The 21641-nt window shown below is 42.3% G+C and overlaps 2 pseudogenes; one reads left to right on the forward strand and one right to left on the reverse strand.

The window, feature by feature from the left end:
• Positions 1-4926: 4926 nt before the first annotated feature.
• LOC105743232 lies at positions 4927-5772 on the reverse strand (annotated as a pseudogene).
• A 6864-nt stretch (positions 5773-12636) lies between these two features.
• Positions 12637-21641, forward strand: part of LOC111818895 — a 17864-nt pseudogene continuing 8859 nt past the window's right edge.

Here is a 21641-nt window from a genome sequence, read left to right on the forward strand (position 1 = left end):
ATTTCCATTTTCTGTTGACTTAAAAAAAAATCCAGAGGTTTGTACCTATGTTGTTTATTATTTCTTGCCTATATCTTGTAATATGAGAAACTACATTGGCAATAACAATACACAATGTACTAACCATTGTTACTCTCCTAAAATCTTGTTTTGAGATTTTGTACCATTGTTTTAATTTTTTGTCTTTAAAATAAATTAACTGATGTAAAAAAAAAATAAATTAAATAAAGGGAAAAATGCATGGAAAACTTGTTAGCAAAAAAGGTGGCTCAGCATTAATGAATTTTCCTGCCAGGAAGACAGGCTGCAGCAAGCATATACAGAAGTGCAGAGTTTGGAAAGCATTTTCTCCAGCATAAGCTCCATAGATTCTCACAAAAGCCCTGTGAGCTCATTAAAGAGGGAAATCTAATCTCCGTTTCACTAGCCACAGAGGTGCAGGGAGGTTAATACATGGAGAAATAAACCAAATCCATGGAGAAGAGTCAGTATCACAAAGATGGCATTTCTTCCTAAAGTAATCTGTAACTTCAATACCATCCCCAACAAAATCCCAACAGGAATATTCATGGGACTTAATAGTTTTATGGAATAATGAATGGCTAAGGTACCTAGGAGAATTTTTTAAAAGAATAAAATTGGAATGGCTGTCATAAAGGTATCAGTCCTTATTTTAAAGCTATAATAACATTAAAAATAAGTGTGGTAGTGGTACAATGGAACAGTAAGATTAATAATGACATTAAAACTTCATCTATGACAAAAGTAGCATTACAAATCAGTGGGCATAAGTGAAATATTCAATAGGGCTGTAACTACTGACTGTCTAGGTGGAAATGGGGAAAATTAGATCTGTCTTATAGAATACATAAACATTTCAAATGGACTAAATATCTGAAAATTAAGTATTTCAAAACTTTAAAACTTTTAGAAAACTATCAAATCATGAAAGAAAACATGTTTGCTTGTGATCACTTTAAATATAAATTTGACCATATTAAAATTTGAAATTAAGCTGATGTAGTGGTACACACCTATAATCCCAGCACTCAGGAAGCCGAGGCAGCAGGACCACTGTGAGGCCAGCCTGGCATACATAGATCAAGGTTAGCATTATTACATAACAAGACTTTATCTCAAAAAACTGAAATTTGTATATGACAAAAGATATACAACAAAATAACAAGTCAAACCTCAAAGTCAAGGAGAATTTGGAGTGAAGTGTTTTCACTCCTAAAAGAAAATGACTTTCAACCTAGGTTGGTGTAATCTGCAAAACTATCTTTCAATATTAATAGAGAGCTGGGATATAGACCCAGAGCGCAGGCCCGGCGAGTGAGTGAGATGACCGGGGCGGTGGGATTCTGAACAGACCCAGAGCACAGGCCCGGCAAGTGAGCGAGATGACCCAGGCCGCGGGATCCTGAATAGACCCAGAGCGCAGGCCCGGCGAGTAAGAGAGACCACCAAGGGCCGCGGGATCCTCATTTGACCCAGGTTGCATGCAGGCCCAGCACAGAACCCTTCTGCAGAACTCCCTGCAAAGAGGCTAGAGGCAAGACCCACCCAGATGATTCAGGAGCAGAACACCTTGCCAGAAAGACACAAAGGGTTCAACTCTAACACCTGCAGCAGAAAGAAGTGGAGCACAGCAGCCAGATCCAAACAACACCCACCTGGAGGAATCCGAACTTCATAGATCCGGACCTGGTGCTAAGGTCCAGATAAGGCAAATAAGGCAAACAAACAGAAGAGAATAAGAGGTATACAGTAGTATTCTTTCAGTTATTCTTTTGTATTCAGCAGCAGAATATTTCCATTAGCACACTCTACAAATGGACTTCTCCTCCACCCTATGGGTCATGATTCCACTTGAGCCTACAGGGTGGATTTCAAAGAAATAGCTGTACCTCACTTCCACAAGTGACGCCTAGCCACCAGTAACTGTCACGGTCATTATGCATGTCCAGAACACATTAGAACTTTGTGCAATATCCTATCCTCAAACTGTTAGAAGTGCTGGTCATTTACTTGCCATTCCAGTATTTATCTTATGTTTTACTCTTAGTACTTCTTTGCTATCATGAAAACTTTTTCTTAATTCAATTGTTTTGAGTCATTTAATTTTCTGAATATTGCTTAATCTTAATTTTTGTCCTAAGATTTATACTGTATCTTTGACTTACAATTTATTTAAAAGGACATTGTATGATATCTTCTCCTAGTATTAGAAACTTTAAAAAGTATATTTCCATTTTCTGTTGACTTAAAAAAAAGAGGTTTGTACCTGTTATTTGCTTATTATTTCTTGCCTATATCTTGTAATATGAGAAACTACTTTGGCAATAACAATACACAATGTACTAACCATTAAAAAAAAAAAATAGAGAGCTGGGCATGGCAGTGCACACTTGCAATTCCAGCACTTGGGAGGATTTCCTCCTAACTCATTAGGTTGCATAATAAATTCAAGACAAGTCTGGACTACATAAGGCAAAAGGCAGCAGGCAGCAAGCAACAAGGGATGAGCAACTCTCTCTGTATCCCTTATATCTTATCTAGCATACTCACCATTAAGGAAGATAGCACTTGCACCCTAGATGCAAGGGTGGGACACCCTAGATCTTAATATATATGTTAGATGGAGAAATAATATACTTCCATGAAAATAAGCCACCTGAAGAAATTCATGACCACCAATCCAGCATTCAAAAAAAAAATTCTAAAAGATAATGAAGATAGCAACTCCAAAAATCCCAATAGAATGAATCCATCAGATATAGGGAGCAAATAAATAGAAAAGAAGGAAAAGAAACCAATTGTCTTAGTTCTCTCACTGCTGAGGCAAAATACCTGACACCTACAGTTAAAGAAGGAAAGATTTATTTAGCTCAGTTTGTAGAAGTTTCCGTCACAGTTGGCTAGCTCTGAAGGGTGGCAAGGCAGAGGGGCATCACAGAAGACAAATAGTTCATGGCAGGCTGAGGGAAGAAGTCAGCATGGTAACAAGTGACCAGTGGCAGATTCTTTCTGTCTCTTTATATTTTTTCCAGGCTACATACACTTAGGGTAGGTGGCATTCTCACTCAGGGTGAAACACTCTTAACCTACCCAGAACTAGGCCAAACCAATTAGTGAATTAATTTAGTAATCACACAACCTTGGTCTCAGCATCACAGTCTAGATCCAGCTATCTCTGAAGAAGTCCTACCTATGGCCATATAAGACTTTGATGGGACATGTAGACACAGGTTGTTACATCCCCCTGGCCCTCTAAAAACTCATTCACAAACCTGTATGCAAAAGGCATTTGCTGCATTTCCAAGAGTAGCTAAGGTTCTAGTAGTTTTAACATTGCTGAAAAGTCCAAGTTTAAAGTCTCCTCTTAAATTTAGGACAAAATCTTAGCTACAAACCTCTATAAAAATGAAAGTTGAACACTTTCAATATACAGTGGCACAAAATAGACTTTTCCATTCCAAAAGATACAAAGAGGTGGGTAGGAAGGAATGGAAACAAAGCAAGATCAAATTCCAGTAGGGCAAACATTAATTCCTGCAGTTCTATGTCCAGCATCTGAAGCAATAGATTGCGTCTGTGCACTCCAACAGCTTAGGTGGCTCTGCCCTATGGCATTAATGGTAGTTGTGGCTTAAAGCTTGTAGAGGTTTCAGCTGATAGTTGGCTGGTTCCAAAGCAGGATGGCATAGCAGAACTGTGTCACAGAGGAGAAACATTCCATGGCAAAGCCAGGCAGGCAGCAGGCAGCAGGCAATAGGCAACAAAGGACAAGCAACTCTCTCTGTACCTCCTATCTAATCCATTATACCTGCCCTTAGGGAAGAGAGCACTCAGATGTGAAAAATCAGATAAGTACTAATGCAATTGTAATAAAGGACTTCAACCCCTTATTATCACTGACAGATGGACTAAACAAAATATCCACAAATATCAGAACTGAATAAAACCTTTGGACGAAGGAACCTAATAGATATTTATAGAGTGTTCCACCCAACAACAGAAAAAACATTCTCATCAGGATAACATGGGACCTTCTCCAAAATAAACCATATATTAATTCATAGAACATGCTTAAGTAGATGCAAAGAAATTGAAATTATCACATGCATATTGCAAGACTCTAGTGTAATGAAATTAGAAACTGATGGCAAAAGAAACCACAAAAACTCTATAAAAACATGAGAATGGTTGGGAAGATAGCATGGCAGCATAAGCACCTGCATGGCAAACACAAGGTCTCAAGTTCGATTGCCAGTACTGCATGTCCTGAAACCCTGGGTGTGCCATGCTAGCCCTGGAAGCAGGCAAGATGGCGTATGCCTGTAATCCCAACATGGGGAGACTGAGACAGGAGGATCACTGAGTCTGAGCTGCATAGTGAGACCCTGTATCAACAATAAAAAAAAAATAATAATAATAATAATAATAATAATAATGAATTACCCTCTTGAATAACCAATGAGTCACAGATAAAATTTAAAAAGGAAATTAGGCAGTTTCTAAAATTAAATGATGCCAGTACAACACACTGGAACTTGTAGGATGTGTCTCAGCTACTCTTCTCTTGTTGCTGGGACAAATACCTAACACTCAAAATGAAGGAAGGAAAGATTTGTTTAGCTCACAGTCAGTGGAGGTTTCAGTCCATACTCAGCTGGCTTCACGGTAGAGCAGCACATAGCAGAGGGCAACCTTTCATGGTGGTGGCAAAGAGCAGAGAGGAAAGGGAAGAGATAGTAATCATAAATATATATGCACCAAACACTGGTGGCAGCATCTCAGGCAGCTAGCTAATGTCTCTCTCTCTCTCTCTCTCTCTCTCTCTCTCTCTCTCTCTCTCTCTCTCTGTCTTTCTCTCTCTCTTTTTAATGTATCAGTTATTTAATTAGGTTCTTAGTAAGAAATTTAGAACATTAATTTATGAGGATAAATTCCATTTATCAAAGCAAAAATGGATCGCAGGTAGCCCCAGAGCTGAGGAACAGCTTTGATTTTTGCTAAAATCTGTGAGTCTACCTCTTTCTGATCCACCTTGCGCTGATCTGAAATCTGGTATCTCTCTTTCTCGGTGTCGAAAATGTCACCCTCCTGGTGTCTAGATTTCCGCAGCTTCTTCTTCTAGAAGTAAGCATCAGTGAGGTGTTTGGGGATTTTCACTTTGCTGATGTCAATTTTTGTAGAAGTGGCAATGACAAATTTCTGGTGTGTTCTTCGTAGAGGAACATGATTGAGGCTCAGAGGCCCAGTCACAAGTAGCAAGCCACTGGCCAACTGCTTCAGGAAGACCACTCTCTTGCTTCTGTGACACCCAGTGAGGATGATCAAGATGGTGCCAGGGGTGACGCTAGCTCCAAGTTTCCTCACATGCTGACTGAAGGGTTTCTTGCCATGACTCAAGAGCTTTCAGGGCACACCTTCAGTATCTAGATATTTTCGAAGCTTAACCACCTGGTTACCTCCATTCTTGTCCCCACTGACCGGTTTTGTGATTATAGCAAGAACCTTCTCCTCTTTTTTCTTCTCAACCTTTGATTTAGCAGCTGTGTACTTTCTCTTGTACAAAGCCTTTCTGGAATACATAGCAGATTGGGAGTATCTACCAATTCTTCTAACCAGGACAGGATTTTGGCTGCAGTGGGGCTGCCCCTTCTTGGACTTTTTTGCCTTCACCTTACCTTTTTTACGAGTACCACTGGCAGAAGCCTTCTTGGCTTCAACTTTCTTCTCTCTAGTGTCTGGCTTCACAGTTTTTCAAGCACAGTCTTGCAAGATGGGAAAGAGAACTAAGTTTCCCTAGCTAGCCTCTCTTGCCTCATTACACTGTAATGCAAATCACCTGCCCCAGGGCAATTGCATCATCTACACCCACAATAATCACAAACTCCTGGAGCCCCCCACGACTGCATGAGGCTTTGGGGGGACAACTATACACAGACCATAACAGGATACAATGAAAGGAGTCCTACAAAGGAAGTGTGTAGCAGTGAATTCCCACATCAGAAAAGAGTGAACTCAAATAAATAACCTAATGATGAACCTCAAGTTTCTAGAAAAAAAAGAACAATCAAACCCAAAGCAAGTAAAAGGAAGGAAATGATAAATATCAGTGCACAGATTAATATAATTCAGACTAAAAAATAATAATACAAAGAATCAATGAATTGAAGAATTGATTCTTTGAAAGATTAAATAAAATAGAGAGACCCTTAAAACCAACCTTATCAAAACAAGGAAAGAAAAGATACAAATCCACACAATTAGTTATTGAAAGGGCAAAATCAAAACAGGTCTGGCAGAGGGCCAGTTAAATAGCTCAGTGGACTAAAGCACCTGCTTAGGTAGAACTCAGTGGCCAGGATTTGATCCCTGGCTTGCCGTTCTGGCCCCATCCCCAGGATGGCACGCGCCTGTAATCCCAGCACTTGGGAGGCTGAAAAGAGGAGAATCACTATGAGTCCAATCTCTGTAGTGAGACCCTATAGACCCTGTAGACCCTGTCCTAAATACATAAAAAAAAAAAACAGGTCTGGCAGGAATCCAGAAGATCCATCACTGCCTACTTTGAGAAGCTATACTCTAATAAAATGGGAAATACAGAAGAAATGGATAAATTCCTACATACACGTGAATTACCAAAGCTAAATCAAGATTATATAAAATTTCTAAATAATCCAATGTAAGTCAAAGAAATTGAGTAAGTAAGAAAAAGAAAACTACCAACAAAGAAAACCTGACACTTTAGAGAATAATCTCAAAATTCTTTAATGAAATTGAAAGAAGAGCATACTCACAAAGTCATTCTTTTTTGCCTACAAATGGGCCTTTTCCACCTGTGAACAGACTAGCATTTTTTTTTTTTTTTTTTTTTTTTTTTTTTGTGGAACTGGGGATTGAACTCAGGCCCTCGTGCTTGCCTGGGAAGTGGTTATTCCACTGAGCCATCCCCCCAACCCCCAGACTAGCTTTTCTCATGTAAAATGGGCACTTTCCTATGGATAGGCTATAGCTCTATTACCTAGCATGGCTATCCCCTATAAATGAGCCCTTCTTGTGCAGAAAGAGCTACTGACTTTCACTTGTAAATTAAACCCTCTCTTTCCATGATTCATGAATTCTACGGATTCCTACTCCAGATCTCCAGTTCTAGACTATACTGATAGTCGGGAGGCTGCCCTAAGAGGGATAGATGAATGGGAAACCATGGCCACAAATACACCCAGGAACAGTCACAGAGGATGCAGAACAGTGCAGCAGCTGAGGCCTGGCAATACTGAGGGACCAGAGCCACCTGGAGCAGACCAGTAGGGCCTGTGAGCTCTGCAACAAACCTGGAAGGAAGGCTTGGTCCTATAGCTCATAATAGGTGATGCTGAGGCCCTGATAAAACCATTCTTTTTTTTATAACTCCAAGTTTTTGTCTCACTAAGTTGAAGAATAAAATAAAAACAAAAGCTTCTTCAGAAAACAAGATTCACAAAGCATCTAAAGGTATATGTTCTGAGAAACAGGACATACTTTCAGTGGAGCAGGAAGGTCCTTACAGGAAAGAGAAGAGGGAAAAGAGATGAAAATTTACACAATCTAAATTTGAAGAAAAAAAATCAAACGTAGAAAAAAGAAAAGAAGTGCTCCTCAAACTTCAAGGCCTTCTGAACACAGTGATCAAAAGCTTGTTTGGGGGGGGGGGTTGTGCAGGTGAGATAGCTCAACAGACTAAAGCTGCCTGCTTAGGCAAGCTTAGGCAAGCACAAGGACCATGGTTTGATCCCCAGCACCACATGCAGTGTCAGGCCAGGCTGAGGTCAGAGTCTGGACACGATGGTACACGCCTATAATCCCAGAGCTGGGGAGGCTGAAAGCAGAAGGATCACCACAAATCCAAGCTGCATAGTGAGATCCTGCAACAACCAAATACATAAAAGTAAAAGCTTGTTGCTGTAACTTATAGAGGTCTGAGCTGAGCAGGAACATCAATATAAGAAGCTGGTGTATGCCAGAAAGCACTGGGGAGATTTATAAAGCAGATGCAGCAACTGCAAACAGCTTACCTGATGCACACAGAGAGGCAGGGGGTTATAGCCAGAAGCCTGAGAACAAACGTGCAGACAAGTTTTGCTCCAATTTCAGCTCAGACAGTAAGAGTTACTCAGACAGCGTGGGTGCCAGCCAAAGAAGCTGGAGCAGCAGCAGCAGCAGGTCCAGCAGTGGTGGGAAGCCCACGTAGACACACAGTTCTTCCTGCTATACAGAAGCAGCTTTTCCCAACATGATTTTCCTTCTGGAATACCTATCCCCATGAAGCTTTCTCATCACATCTGCAACCCCACAGATGGGATTCACCTCCCACCCTGTCCCAGACTTCCTGATGAGCCCATGGGTGTGGGGAAAGAGAACAGTCTGTACCCACCTGGAGACCTGCGGCTGCCTCAGCTAGGGTGTCTGACAAGCAGACTGAGCTGCGCCCTGTCCCAGACTTCCTGATGAGCCCATGGATGTGGAGAAAAAGAACAGTCTGTACCCACCTGGAGACCTGCGGCTGCCTCAGCTACGGTGTCTGACAAGCAGACTGAGTTGCATCCTGGAGAAGAGCATGTCTAGCATGATTCAAGAGCCTGTTCCAGACCCTAAAGCAGTTTCATTAATCGGAGTGCAACTTGGGAAGGCCAATTTCCCAGTGTGTAATTCTTATTGAAATTAAATGATTACAATGTCTTTCAAAAAGAAGATATAAATTATCCAATGGGTTCCCCTGTCCTCCAGAAGTTCAGACCAACTTTGTTGATCACAACCCTTGCTTTACCTGGAACACTGCACCATCTGCCTAGAAAAACACCAGCTTCATCAGCTCTCCACTCTACCTCACCCATACCTGAAGCTTGTCTCCAATATCTGGACTCTTTGGTTTCATCTGGTCCCAGCAAAACAATATGTGTGAAAATTACTGCCCCAAGATTGGGGATTTAGCTCAGTGGAGCAGTGTCTGCCTAGCAAATGTGAGGTCCTGAATTTGATTCCAAGTACCTAAATAAATAAATAAAATTATGACCCATCAGTCCTACCACAGAACATTCAAGACCACTAATATAGGCATAGTTGAAGCATATAGCAATACCTTTATTTCAGGCTGGGTGCAATCTGGTCAAGGGCAAGAAGACCATTGATCATCTACAAAAAAAGAAAATCTGCTTTATAGACTAGTGTAAATATGAGAGGGGAGAGTACCACAGAGACATAGAAAAAACATTTTTCCAAGGGTCACTGGTGGGCCTGGTGCCTCTTTGAGAGGAGGGAAGTACAGGATGACAGTGGTATTCTGCTGATTTACAGCATGATGTTCTATAGATTTATAGGGTTTCCCTTAAGCCTGAGAACCAGGCCTTGGAGCCTCTCTAATAAACAGATTTATTTTAGTCTCTCGGGGTGTTGGGGAGGGGTCTGCTTGCTTAAATAGAGTGGTGGCCTATAATTTTTCTCTTCATGTTGGGAGGGGTCCAATTGTGAGTCTTACATTTGTGTCTATTGTGCTATAAAAGAAAATGGGTATTGTGTCCCATGACTTCTTCAAGCATGATTGGGGCATTCTAAGGAAAAGAAAAACTGGGTGAGAAGGGTGAAGGGGTTGCGGGTTTTATGGTTCTGCATGAGGCTCCTGAGGAATCAAAGTGTATTGAGCCATCAGGAGCTGTCTGGCTGTCATGGATCAAATCTGTCTTTGAATAAAATCTGCTAAACATCTTACCAAGCAGGGCCCAAATATCAATAGCAGGCATATTGGGACTAGGGGCCCAAGTAGGGGCAGTAGTCAGGACATTCATCCACCCTGGGAGAGGTCATCCCACCACTCCAGGGAAAAACTGCCCTTTGCCTGTTTTTTTAAGCCTAGTGGCCTATTCTCAGCAGGTTTTGGCTACTTTACAAGTAACACCTGATGTATTGGTGTAGAAGCAACATTCTTCTCTGAGAAAGACACAGGTTCCTCCTTTTGCTGCAGTAAGCAAATCAAGGGCACATCGGTTCTAGAGGTCCACCCTGGTGAGAGGGTTGACCTCCTTTTGCAGTTCTGTGAAGGAATCAGAGAGTTTTGTGAGCCACCGGGATGTCTCTCCAGAGTGTTGTTGGTAAGGGACAGCTATTACTGCCACTCTTGTGTCTACCATCATAGTTACTCCAATTACTGCCAGATTGGGGATAAGTAGGTGGGGGTCATGGATGCCAAAGGGGGGTTTGTATGGGGACTGGGAGTTGAGTTTACCCTCTGATTAGATCTATTTTAGGTATGAGGAACACCAGGGCACAAGTCCCAGTCCAAATGGAAGGGAGACAAAGGTAAGCTGAAGTTCCACAGAGTCAGGATAGTCCTGTCAAGGTTAGGCAAAAGTGTTTGTGACATTTAGGAGGTGTTGGAGTGTCTTTATTTTAGATTCTTGCAACCAGAGGCCATCACTGTACACTAGGGCTGCTCCAGTAAAAGGAAGGGGGTGACGCTTGCCTGGTGTTTGACTGGATGGCTCCTAGAGTTTTGTCTTTCCAGTGTAAAAGGAATTTCTCAATATCTCATAGTAACCATTCATGTGAGTTTTAGAGATTAGGTAGGAGAAGGGAAGTGTTTAGAGTAGATAACCAGTCTAGTCTGTGTCTTTCTACCTCATATGGGACTGCCCATGGGAACCAAGCTCCAATGGTGAGATATAGGCATTGGTGGCCAATGCAGAAGTAAGTTTTTGTTAAGAAGTTTGGAGGTGTCTAGGATCATTGGTCCCATCAGACAATAAATGGGGCCTGATTCCCATTAGTGAGGGAGGTAAACTTGTTATAAGCACATGGTGAAGGTAAAATTGCAATCAGAGTTGGATAGGCCCCCCACAGGGTTTCCTCAGAGTCCTGAGTGAGGACAGGAGATGCAGAATGGAGCTTGGGTACAAAATTTAATATTGAGAGCAATGGTATTTAGAATAAATCGTCCAGAGGGAGTGATGGCGTGGTGATTATGTGGGTCTCTTTCACGGATTTTTCAGTGGGATACTTGAGGTCTAAAATATGTTGTCATATGGACTCAGCATAGGACCAGTTGCTGGGTGGGACTGCAACATCTTGGAGGTACAACCTGGAGGCTGAAAGGCACATCCAGAAGTCACTTGCCATCAATGATTGGGACCAACTGAGAAGGGAATGGGCTCAACTGAGTGTGTCTTGTAAGTAAGGTGGCAATGGAGGGGAATGGTTTGATTAAGGGTCCCAATGGAACTTTGGACAACTGGGGTGAGGAATCCAATTATCAGGAAGAAGGTGGTGGCACAAAGGCTCCTCTGCATAAGGGGTTGTTTGCATGGAGTTATCAGGAAGTGAGAAGTGAGGGTGGTGTTTTAATAAGGGAAATGCTTGAGTGTTCATGAGGGGATGAGTATTGGTCTCACAAAAAAAGGGGGAGATAGCTGATAGGAGATACCTCTTAGTGGTATTCCAGTCAATTTGAGTTTCTGAAGCTAGACTGAAGGCAAATATGAGAGTTAAGAATATGAATGCGAATAGGAAGGGGAGGTGACAATACATGGAATAATTGTGTTTTTACTGGGTTGTCAAGCAAAGGATGAGCAAAAGGGTAAAGAGGTGAACTTCTTCAGGAGTAAAGTCCTGGAGGACTCCCTGGCAGGCAAGTTCTTCAACCCAGGAAAGAAAAGATTCTAAGGAGTCAGACCAAAGGTAGAACAAGGGGAGGCTGATTTCTTGTAAGAAGAGAGAGAATCTATGCTAAAGGCATGGGTTTGGCATTCAGCATTGTCGGAAAATATGTGAAAGTTGTGTTGGGAGGTGGCAAAGAGGCTAAGAATGAGAAGATAGGTGGAAGGTCAGACATTTCTTGATGGATAGAGTGCCAGGAGTTAGGGTGAAGAGGCAAGTTTTCACTCCTCAGGAATACAGATAACACACAAGAGGTGGAGAGAGTTCTTGCAATTTTCAGTGAGGATTCCTGGCAGTAAGGTCATGGTGGAGACCAGGAAGTAGAGCAAGTCCAAGGGAGTAGAATTTTAAGTGGAAACCATGAACCCAATGGGGTGGATCTTGCATGTGAGCTGCCATTTGGGGTGCTATAGTGAACTATGTAGGGACCTGTCCATTTGGATTCTAAAGGTTGAGAGTGTAAGTCTTTTACCAGGATTGATTTGCCAGTGAGGTCATCCTTGCAGGATCATTGTGGGGGGAAAGTAAATGAGGTTAGCTGCTCCTTGGATCTGTTGTCTGACTAGTTGAAAGATGGAAAGATGGTCTCCCAAAGGGTTGGGTTCAGGGGCATTACAGGGCCCCAGAAGGAAAGAATGTCCATACAGCAGTTGAAAGTCCAATAGCCAGTAAGGTTGCAGGGGAGAGGGGTGTGCTCTGAATCTAAGAAGAGTTATGGGGAGCAGGGAAATCCAGTCATTTTTCAGTTCAAGTCTTGTAAATTGACCTTTAATTAAGTGGTTGGCCTTTCCTACTTTTCCCAACAACTGAGGCCTATAGGGGGTATGGAGGCTCCAACTTATTTCAAGAGACTTGGAGACCTCTTGGGTTATTTGGGTAATGAAGGCTGGGCCATTATTTGACTGGATGGAGGTGGGGAGGCCAAACTGAGCGACAATGTGGGATAGAAGACACTGGATGACTGATTCAGCCTTTTCGGAGATGGTAGGGAATGCCTCAATGCATCCTGTGAAGTTGTCTATCCAGACTAGGAGATAATTTGAACATTTTAATTTGTGGCATGTTTGTAAAGTCAATTTGCTAGTTCTGTGCAGGGGTGAGCATACAAGTTTGATGAGTGAGGAGGAACCCTTGTGGGGAAACTGAGTGGCAGATTGGACATTGTGTGGTGATCTGTTTTAATATGGTCTTCCAAAAGGGGGCTGAAATGAGAGGCGGAAGTAGGAAGCTGAAGGGCTTGTAACCTAAGTGAAAGCTGTCATGGAGGAGGGAGAAGATTTGAGGAGTGTGGGAGGCAGAGAGCGTGTATTTACCTTGTTTGAGGAACTGTCCCTCCGAGATGGGGAATGTCTGGTATTGTGAACTTTCTTCAGTGGAATAGGCAAGGGTTATGCCTGTAAGTGAGAGATACTGACCCTGCAGAGCTTGTGAGCGGTTGACAGAAGAGGTTTTCCTTTCTGGTCAGCAAAGAAGTGTCCTTTTTTAATAGAGTCTGTACGTTTTTGGTGTCCCTTGCAGTGAATTACTCCTTCCTGAGTGGGGAGGAGGGCCACCTTCAGGAGTGCCTTTATTAGATTTGAATTGAGGAAAGAAGATCCCATAGTTATAAGACACCCCTCTCAGTCCAGGTTGCTGTGTGATTGTGGAGGATATGGAAAGCATATTCTCAGTCAGTGTAAATGTTGACCATAGTCTCTCTTGCCAGAGTGAGGGCTCAGGTGAGAGCCATGAGTTAGTCCATTGTGAGATGGTGTTTGCACTGAGGGCTTGGGCCTCATAGTAGTGTCTATAGTGACAATGCTGAATCCTGCCTTTGCTGTCAAGGCAGCTGAGGCCTTGTAAGAGCTGTCGTCTATGAACCAAGTGTGTTGAGGTATAGGTATGGGGAGATCTGAAATGTAGGGGAAATGCTTGATGTGCAAATATGTAGTAGTTGACACATTGTCAACTTGAGATGTTGGAAGCTTGGCTGAATTAGCTCCAGGATGTTCTGGGCCATGCAGGCCCCGGGCCCACCCTAGAGCACAATGGGCCAGCCCCAGAGTGACTCAGCACAAAAAGTGTACATAAAGGAGTTGAGGAAAGCTTCTCCACCCTGCTTCCTTGGCAAAGTTCCAGTCTTCATCATGCCACTTTGCAGCTGTGCCACTTCAGAGGAGCTCCAGTATTCATGGTGGAGTGCTGGTCTTCTCAGTCAATGTAGAATGAAGAGAGAGAGGCTTGATGGATGCTGCAGCTGCTGCTTCTCATCTGATCTTCATTGTTTTCTGCTGCCATGAACTTCTGCCATTTGCCTTGGTGCCAGCAGAGTATGGACTAAAACCTCCACAATCTGTGAGCTAAATAAACCTTTCCTTCCTTAATTTTGAGTGTCAGATATTTGTCCCAGCAATGAATAAAAAGTAACCAAGACAAAGTATAAGAGAAGAGCAGTCATAATCCCAGGAGTAATCTGATTTTGAATTGTAATCTGTGTTCTATAGCATAGACAGGGAAAGTGAGCTTGAAGGCAGGACCTGGGGCAGAGTGATCATGGGAGTCTCAGTAAAGAGTGCATAAAGTTGTATGAGTTGTAGGGCTGAAAGTAAGTGAGGGATGTGGAAGGAAGGGAGAAGGGCTCAGAAATCATGGGGAACATATAAAGAGATAGGTGCATGAATGATTTTTCTGGCTTCTTGTAGATGAGTGCAGCAGCTGCTGCCACTCTTAAGCAAGAAAGTCATCCCTTGTTGCCAGGAAAGGATGGTAGCTCAACAGGGTGTGCAGCCTTGACTTAGAATTGCTGCTGTGCATCCTTTGTGTTCTGTTTATGTAGCAAGGAAGGGTGGAGGGAGGTGTAGAGAGGAATAAATTTTCAGAGGGATTGTAGAAAGTACAAAAGAGAGAGACAACAGAGGGCAAAAAAAAAGAAAGAAAGAAAAAAAGAAAAGAAAAGAAAAGAAAAGAAAAGAAAAGAAAAGAAAAAAAGGCAGACATCTGGGATTTCAGACCATTTCCTGAGCCTATGACAGAAATTGTCCAGATCCTGGAGACTTAGAAAGTCAAATCTCTCATCAATTGGCCATTTGATTGGTTGTCTAATTTGTAGGCTGGCCAGGCCATATTGCAGAAGGAAGTGAGGCATTTTGGTTTCAGGTTGGGAGTAAGATGGAGAGGCTTAAGGATTTTAAGAACACAAGCTAGAGGACATGAAGCAGGCACTGAGGGGGGTAAAGTACTCATATTGGCTCTAGATCACAATTGAAGTGGGCTTCTCAGGAAAGAAAGAGAACATCTCCAGTTTCCCGAGGCTAAGAGAGTGGATGGTCAACCAATGCCAGGCAGCCCCAAGATTGGGCGGACCCCAGGAAGTCTGACTCCCAAAAGAGAGTATGACAAGGCCTAGGTTCTGTGGTGCACAACTCACTGTGAGTCTTAGAGGTCAGCAGAGATGTAGAAAAGAAGGGAGATAAGCCAAGAAAGCAACAATACAATTGAGATTGGAGCAACACTTAAGACTACCTGAAAAGGAGGGCTAAAGTCAGCAATAAGCCAAGGCGGGATGGCCACAGGTCTGATGTCAATGGTGGCCTCAGTGTATATAGGCAGGGACTTGGGGAGGGAACATTGGACCCTGAAAAGAGACCTCAACCCTCTTCACACAGGACACCAGATGTCAGGCTAGACTCCAAGCAGCAACTGAGACCACTAGGACAGGCAGGTTTGAAGCAAACAGTGATGGCTTTCTTTCTGGGTACAGCCTGGTTAAGGGTAAGAAGGCCAGTGCCCATAAACAAAGGAAGAGAACATGCTTTACAGACTAGTGTAAGCATGGGAGAGGGGACTCATACAGAGGAAGAGGGAAATAAAATATTTTTCCAGGGGTCATTGGTGGGTCTGATGACTCGTTGGTATGAAGGGGAGCACAGGATGAAAGTGGTTTTCTGTTGATTTAGCGTGATATTCTGTAGGGTTTCCCATAAGCCTGAGAACCAGTCCTTGGATAAATAGATTTATTTCAGTCTCTCAGGCTGTGGGGGGAGGGGGTTCCTGCTTGCACAGAGTGGTGATCTGTAGGAGTCTTTCTCTTCACATTGGCAGGGGTCCAATTATGAGGACCTAACACCTATATGAACCTGAACATATAAACAATCACAGAAAATTGTAATGCAAGCTTCCCACTGTCTAGAGACCCAAGCTACTGTAGGAATGCATGAAAGAACTGGATTTTCAAGGAGTATGAATAAAGAGGCTTGTGTTTTGGTTTCTAGCACACTGGTTGTTGGGGTAGATTAGGGTACTGGTGGGTATGTTGCCAGATTTGGTGAAAATGAAATTTTTGATGAAAAACTTGAAGACAAAAGGAGGAAGTTAGGAGAATATTTATTGGAAATAATAACAAAAAAGCTCTTTGTGAATATCTAAGAGGGGATTTTTTGTGTTGTCTTTGTTTTGGCCATGCATAGATAAGCAGAATATGAGGCTTTGTAGAGTGTTAAAAATCATGTAATGCTCTCTGGATCTTAGCTGAAAACTGGTTACACTGCATTTCAAAGTTTCTCTAGCCTGGAGGTTAGGGAAGAGCTGCTAATTTAGCACACTCTGTTGCTTTCCTGAAAGAAATGCTTTTTATCTATTTTTATTTTATCTTTTTTTGTAGCTTCTTTTAAGTTCAACTAGCTACATGACTCAAATCAGCTCTGAGCTCAGTGCCCAAGTCTGTACTAGTTTCTTTATCTAGTCAATGCTATATCAGGAGTTACACTGCCTAAATCACACCACTGCTCCTCTCTGTCTCTTCTCCATTGTCTAGGGACAACCCTGTCCACCTCTACCCCAGCAGAGTAAACCCTTCCATCTTGAGAACTCCCACAAAGATCTCAGGATAAATGCCATCTTCACAATAATGCCTGGGCCACTGAGTTCTTTAGGTACATCTGTTTGTGCTTGTTTGTTTCATTTAAACTTCATCACACATAATCCAGAGTCAGGAATCACTATCCTTCTTTTATCAAAGGGAAAACTGAGGCCCTGAGAGGTATAGACTTGCCCAAGTCTTGTCCAGCTAAACCTGAGCACAGAGCTCAACCTTTCTCCTTGGCCACTGTGTTAGGCTGAGTATGAGTGAGCCGTGTAAGTGCACTGCCTCTGAGCTGTGTGCTCCACAAGTGCAAGGATGGGGTCTGATTCATCTGAATACCACTAGCAGATCCAATATGGCACTGATAGTGTATATTTGTGGAGGCCCCAGAGACAGACCATGTGACTTATCTCACCAATTTATAGGTAAGGATGCATAGAAATGTTTTATAATAACTATCATAGATAAGAAAACCAAGGCTGAAGAGAAGGTCACATAGCAAATGAATACTGGTACTAGATTAGGACCCAGGTCATCTGACTCTGAGGCAAGAGCCAGGCTCAGAGATTCTAGAATGAGGTTTGGGTCCATCTCTGTAGCCACTGTTTCACTTGTAAGCTGCCTAATTACTTGCCTATTAATTTTATTTAATATTTATGCCCCAAGTCTTAAGTCTAAAACTGATTGCAGGGCTTGAAAGTTCTGCCAACTCCACTTTTCTGTTCTTGTCAAAGGAAATCACCTATAATAGCAAAAGGGATATAGGGATGTAGGAATGACACAAGGACCCCCAGATGACATAAGGGAAATATTGTAACTCCCAACCTGCTATATGTCCAATGCATAAGTTTATGTTCCCCAAAGTTGAAGAATGTATTCTAAGGAAAAACAGAGATTAAGAGTAGGAAAATACCCTGGGGAAAAGGAATGGGAAGTGGGAATGAGGAATAGGAATAGCTTCTGAGAGATAGGAGGGGTCCTGAATGGGTTGCCATTAACCTTACTTCTCCAAGAAAGTTTTAAGGAGCAAAACCACATGGAGGATACAACATAGTCAAAACCATGATCAGCCAATAAGATTGCAAGTATAGTCACTTAGGTAATATTGATCCAGCGGTAGCAAGAACATATGGATGACATCATTAACTTTGGTTAGTGACCTAGTCTTAGTCTTGTCTTTAGTCTTAGTCTAAGTGAATGAAAGAGGATGGCCCACCCTTAATGAGTTAATGGTTTGTTTTTGCAGGAAATTTGAATTCAATGGGGTGGTACCAATAATCTCAAGACCCCATTTACCCTGTTAGGAATTATGTGAATCAGGCCATTGTGACTTTAGTCTTTCTCAGATGCACCTCCAGCCTCAGTTTAGATGTGTTCTTATTTTCTATACTGACTGTCTAGAATACTTCTACCTAACTTAGCTGTCTGTAATACAAAGGACATAAAAGTTATTCTGGGGTCAATATTGGGACACCAGAGAAGACACAGATCAGAAGTCTATGGGAGGAGAAAGAGAGAGACACAGAGACAGAGACAGAGGCAGAGACAGAGAGAGACAGAAGCAGAGACGGAGGCAGAGAGACAGAGAGAAAGACAGAGACAGAGAGAGAGAGAGAGAGAGAGAGAGAGAGAGAGAGAGAGAGAGAGACTGATTGTTTTTTGTTTTTTGTTTTTTGTTTTTTGTTTTCAGAACCGGGGATTGAACTCAGGCCCTTGCGCTTTCCAGGGAAGCGCTTGTTCCACTGAGCCATCTCCCCAGCCCCGAGAGAGTCTGATTAAGCCTAGACTCTTAGATATGATTTGGAAAGGTAGCTACAGAGTCAAGCTTTGAAGGATAAATAAAAGCTAACCAGATAGAGAAGAGTACGAGGAGGGTTTTCTTGGTGAAGAGAACAGCAAGAGCAAAGGCTTAGAGGTAGAGGAGAGAAGAGATATGCAGAAGCCTGGACATTCAGCATCACTGAGATATACAAGTAGTAGAGAGGAAAGGGAGAGGGTGAAATTCCTTCCATAAAAGGAAGAGAATGGCACAGGGCTCTTCAGGTAGGAAGAGTGGAATGAGCAAATATCAATAGAGGGAACAGAGAGGAAATTATTTAAATTACAGGACTGCCCTACCAGAACCTTCTGCATCCCATACCTGGCACAGCTGACTCCCAAGGGCCAACTTAGTGCCCCCTCCCCACCTACACACTTTATCTATTTCCCATAACCTGTGCCTAGAATGTTCTCCCCAACTAAAATACCACTTCCTTCAGGAAGCCTTCTGTAGCCCACTCTTAAAACATGTTTGTCCCTCATCTCTATCTGAAGGTCCTCAGTGCTGACTTCCACAATACTCCTGGTTACATAATCTTATGATTATGTAACAGAAAGGAGGGAGTGTTATTTTAAACAATCATCTGCAATCTGGGCAGTTGGCCAAAGTAAAAGGTCATTAGGGAGATACTGTTCTTTTAGTTAGAGAAAGGCAATAATAAATAAGTTTGAAATAAACTGACCTTAGCCAGAGGTTATATGTGAAGTGTGCAAAGAGACTTTAAAGCTATGTGTGATATTTACTTCTTTTTTTTTTGAACCAGGGATTGAACTCAGGGACTTGTGCTTGCCATGCAAGCACTTATTCTACTGAGTTATTTCTCCAGCCCCATGATGTTTACTTCTTACAACTTCTGCTATCACTCTCCCTGATTCCCAGCCTCCATTCCACCAACCAAAGCCTGCAGGTCTTTCCATCAGAGTTAAATTCCTAATTTAAGGATTTACAAGCCTAAGCCTGAAAGATTTGGAGCATAAACTCTGTAATATCAGTCACAAACTTGGAAAAATATATGCTGTGTTTGACCCACTTTCCCATAGCTGAGACCAGACCCAAACTGAATGAGAGGAAGGAGAGAAGGGTAAAGAAGAAGTGAAGACAGAGTCTGCAAGAGATGTATCTGCATTTCCTCTGCAGAGAACTCACAGTGAAAAGGGACACATGTATTTCCTAGCTCTTGGAGGGTGAAATGGAAGGGGCCACACAGTGTGTGTAGGCTGAGGGCCATAACAGTCTCACAGAAGAGGAGCAAATGTGTGCTGTGCGCTCCCCACAGGCTTCAGGGGTAGCAGAGAGGGAGTTGGAATTGGACCGGCTTTGTGGTTAGAAATGAGGAAAGGAACAGCAGCCACTTCCATGAATTGACAAGTAGGGTGAGTTGGAACCATGTACAGCTTGGGATGTGACCACAGTGTCAGAATGGGGTGAACAGCAAGCTGAGATCAAAAACTCAGCACCAATAAACTCAGCACTCATCACCAATAATGAATTAGGGAAACAGAGCTTAAGAAAGGAAGATTATTTGCTTGTAAGGAAGAAGAAAGCAAAAGATAAAAATAAGATGCCTAGGAGAGAGGGTAAGGGGTCCAGAAAAAATTACATTCCCCTGAGCCCTTGTCCCTGGTTTCTCTTATTAGGACAAAGGACCCTTTCTTCTGCATGGATATCTGGAGCTTCTCACAATCTGGTTGGCTTCCCAAGCTGTCTTTGGATGAGTCTTGGATCATAAGACCCTAAGCATGCACCTTTGTCTATGTGGACATTCCTTTCAGTGGGCTTTGTTTGACTTCCCCCTGCCATTCTGTCCATGTCAGAGCTTTGTCTCTGTGATGTACAATTGGTTAGGATGGGCCATATAGAAAAAACAGCTTAGAGTTAGTGATTAAGCAAAGGGATGCACCTGTATCTAGTACAGTAGTATAGTGACCCTAGTGTGAACACATGCATTAATGCACAGGCATATGTTCTTTTAATACACTAACAGTTTTCTTTTATATTAGGTAGCTCCCCTTGTCTCCTTTGTATTCTGTCAGGGTGAGCAGTTTCCTGGTTTCCATGCCTCTGGCTTCCTCTGTGCTTTGCCTATCAGCTCTTGCTCTGATTAATCTCACCATTAAGGAGCATTCCTTCTTTGCTGTTTGTGCTGTCTGATGCCTTTCTATGTCACATTTTTTGGTCTTGCTACCTTTGTCCTTTTAATTGCCCCTAAAAGAATTCTTCTAGCAAAGTTTTAACTCCTTTAGTCAGGACTAGCCAGCAAATCTAACTGCAGAGGCAAATGTCACTTTTAGCAAGATTTTCTACTAACTTTTAATAAAGCCTAATGAGGCCCTCATGCTATCCTTTTCCTGCCTACAGACTCCTATCCCTACAAGGGACAAACACCCTAAACCCCAACATCAACAGTATCGTGACTGTTAGAACTCGACACAAAACGGGTCCAGTAGGCTAAATGTTTGAGTGCCCATAAATCATGTGTTGAAGCTTAATCATCAATGTGATAACATGAGGAAATGAGGCCTTGGGACAGGCAATTAGGTCACGATGCAGGATACATATGAAAGGATTGATCTTCTTATTTAAAAAAGTTCCAGAATGTCCCCCTTCTCCTTTAGTTGTGAGGACATAAGAAGATGGCTATGTACCAGGAAGCACATAATTGCCAGACACTGGATAAGCCAGTGGTTTGATCTTGGACTTTCCAGCCTCTGAAAGTGTGAGAAATAAACTTCTATTATTCATACATCACCTACTCTATGGAATTTGTCATACTGTCCCAAATGAGTTAAAGTAAGGGGGACTGAGGAGACTTGGATATGACAGAGATTTGTGTCTGCGCTCAAAGAAAAAACTGAAAAGAAAATAAGTTTCAATAGGTAGAAATAATGGGGCTTTTTTCTTGTGGTCCTAAGTTTATGGACTAAGAATCTAACCATTGGATGGTTCTATAAAAAAAATAAGAATGAAAATAACAAAAAGGGAGTAGGAGAGGAAAAAAGAGAGGCCAAGACAATGACAGAAAAGTGTGTCCAAGGGTAGACACGACCTATAAGAAAGTCTGGATTAGAAAAAAGATGAATTCCTTGAATGAGCAATACAGGAAAGAAATAGATCGCATGAAGCACAGTCAAAGAGATATAGAGGAAATTAAAACCTCAATCACAAGTTTGCAAAACCATTTAAGTGAAAGTGAAGACAGAGATTCAGATCTTGAAGATGCTAGTGCAGCTAGTGAAAAGGAAAGAAAGGATCTCTTAAAAACAACGAGGATGCAGGAAAGAA

Source organism: Octodon degus, unplaced genomic scaffold (genome assembly GCF_000260255.1).
Source record: "Octodon degus isolate 3935 unplaced genomic scaffold, OctDeg1.0 scaffold00107, whole genome shotgun sequence".
Classification (NCBI taxonomy): Eukaryota; Metazoa; Chordata; class Mammalia; order Rodentia; family Octodontidae; genus Octodon; species Octodon degus.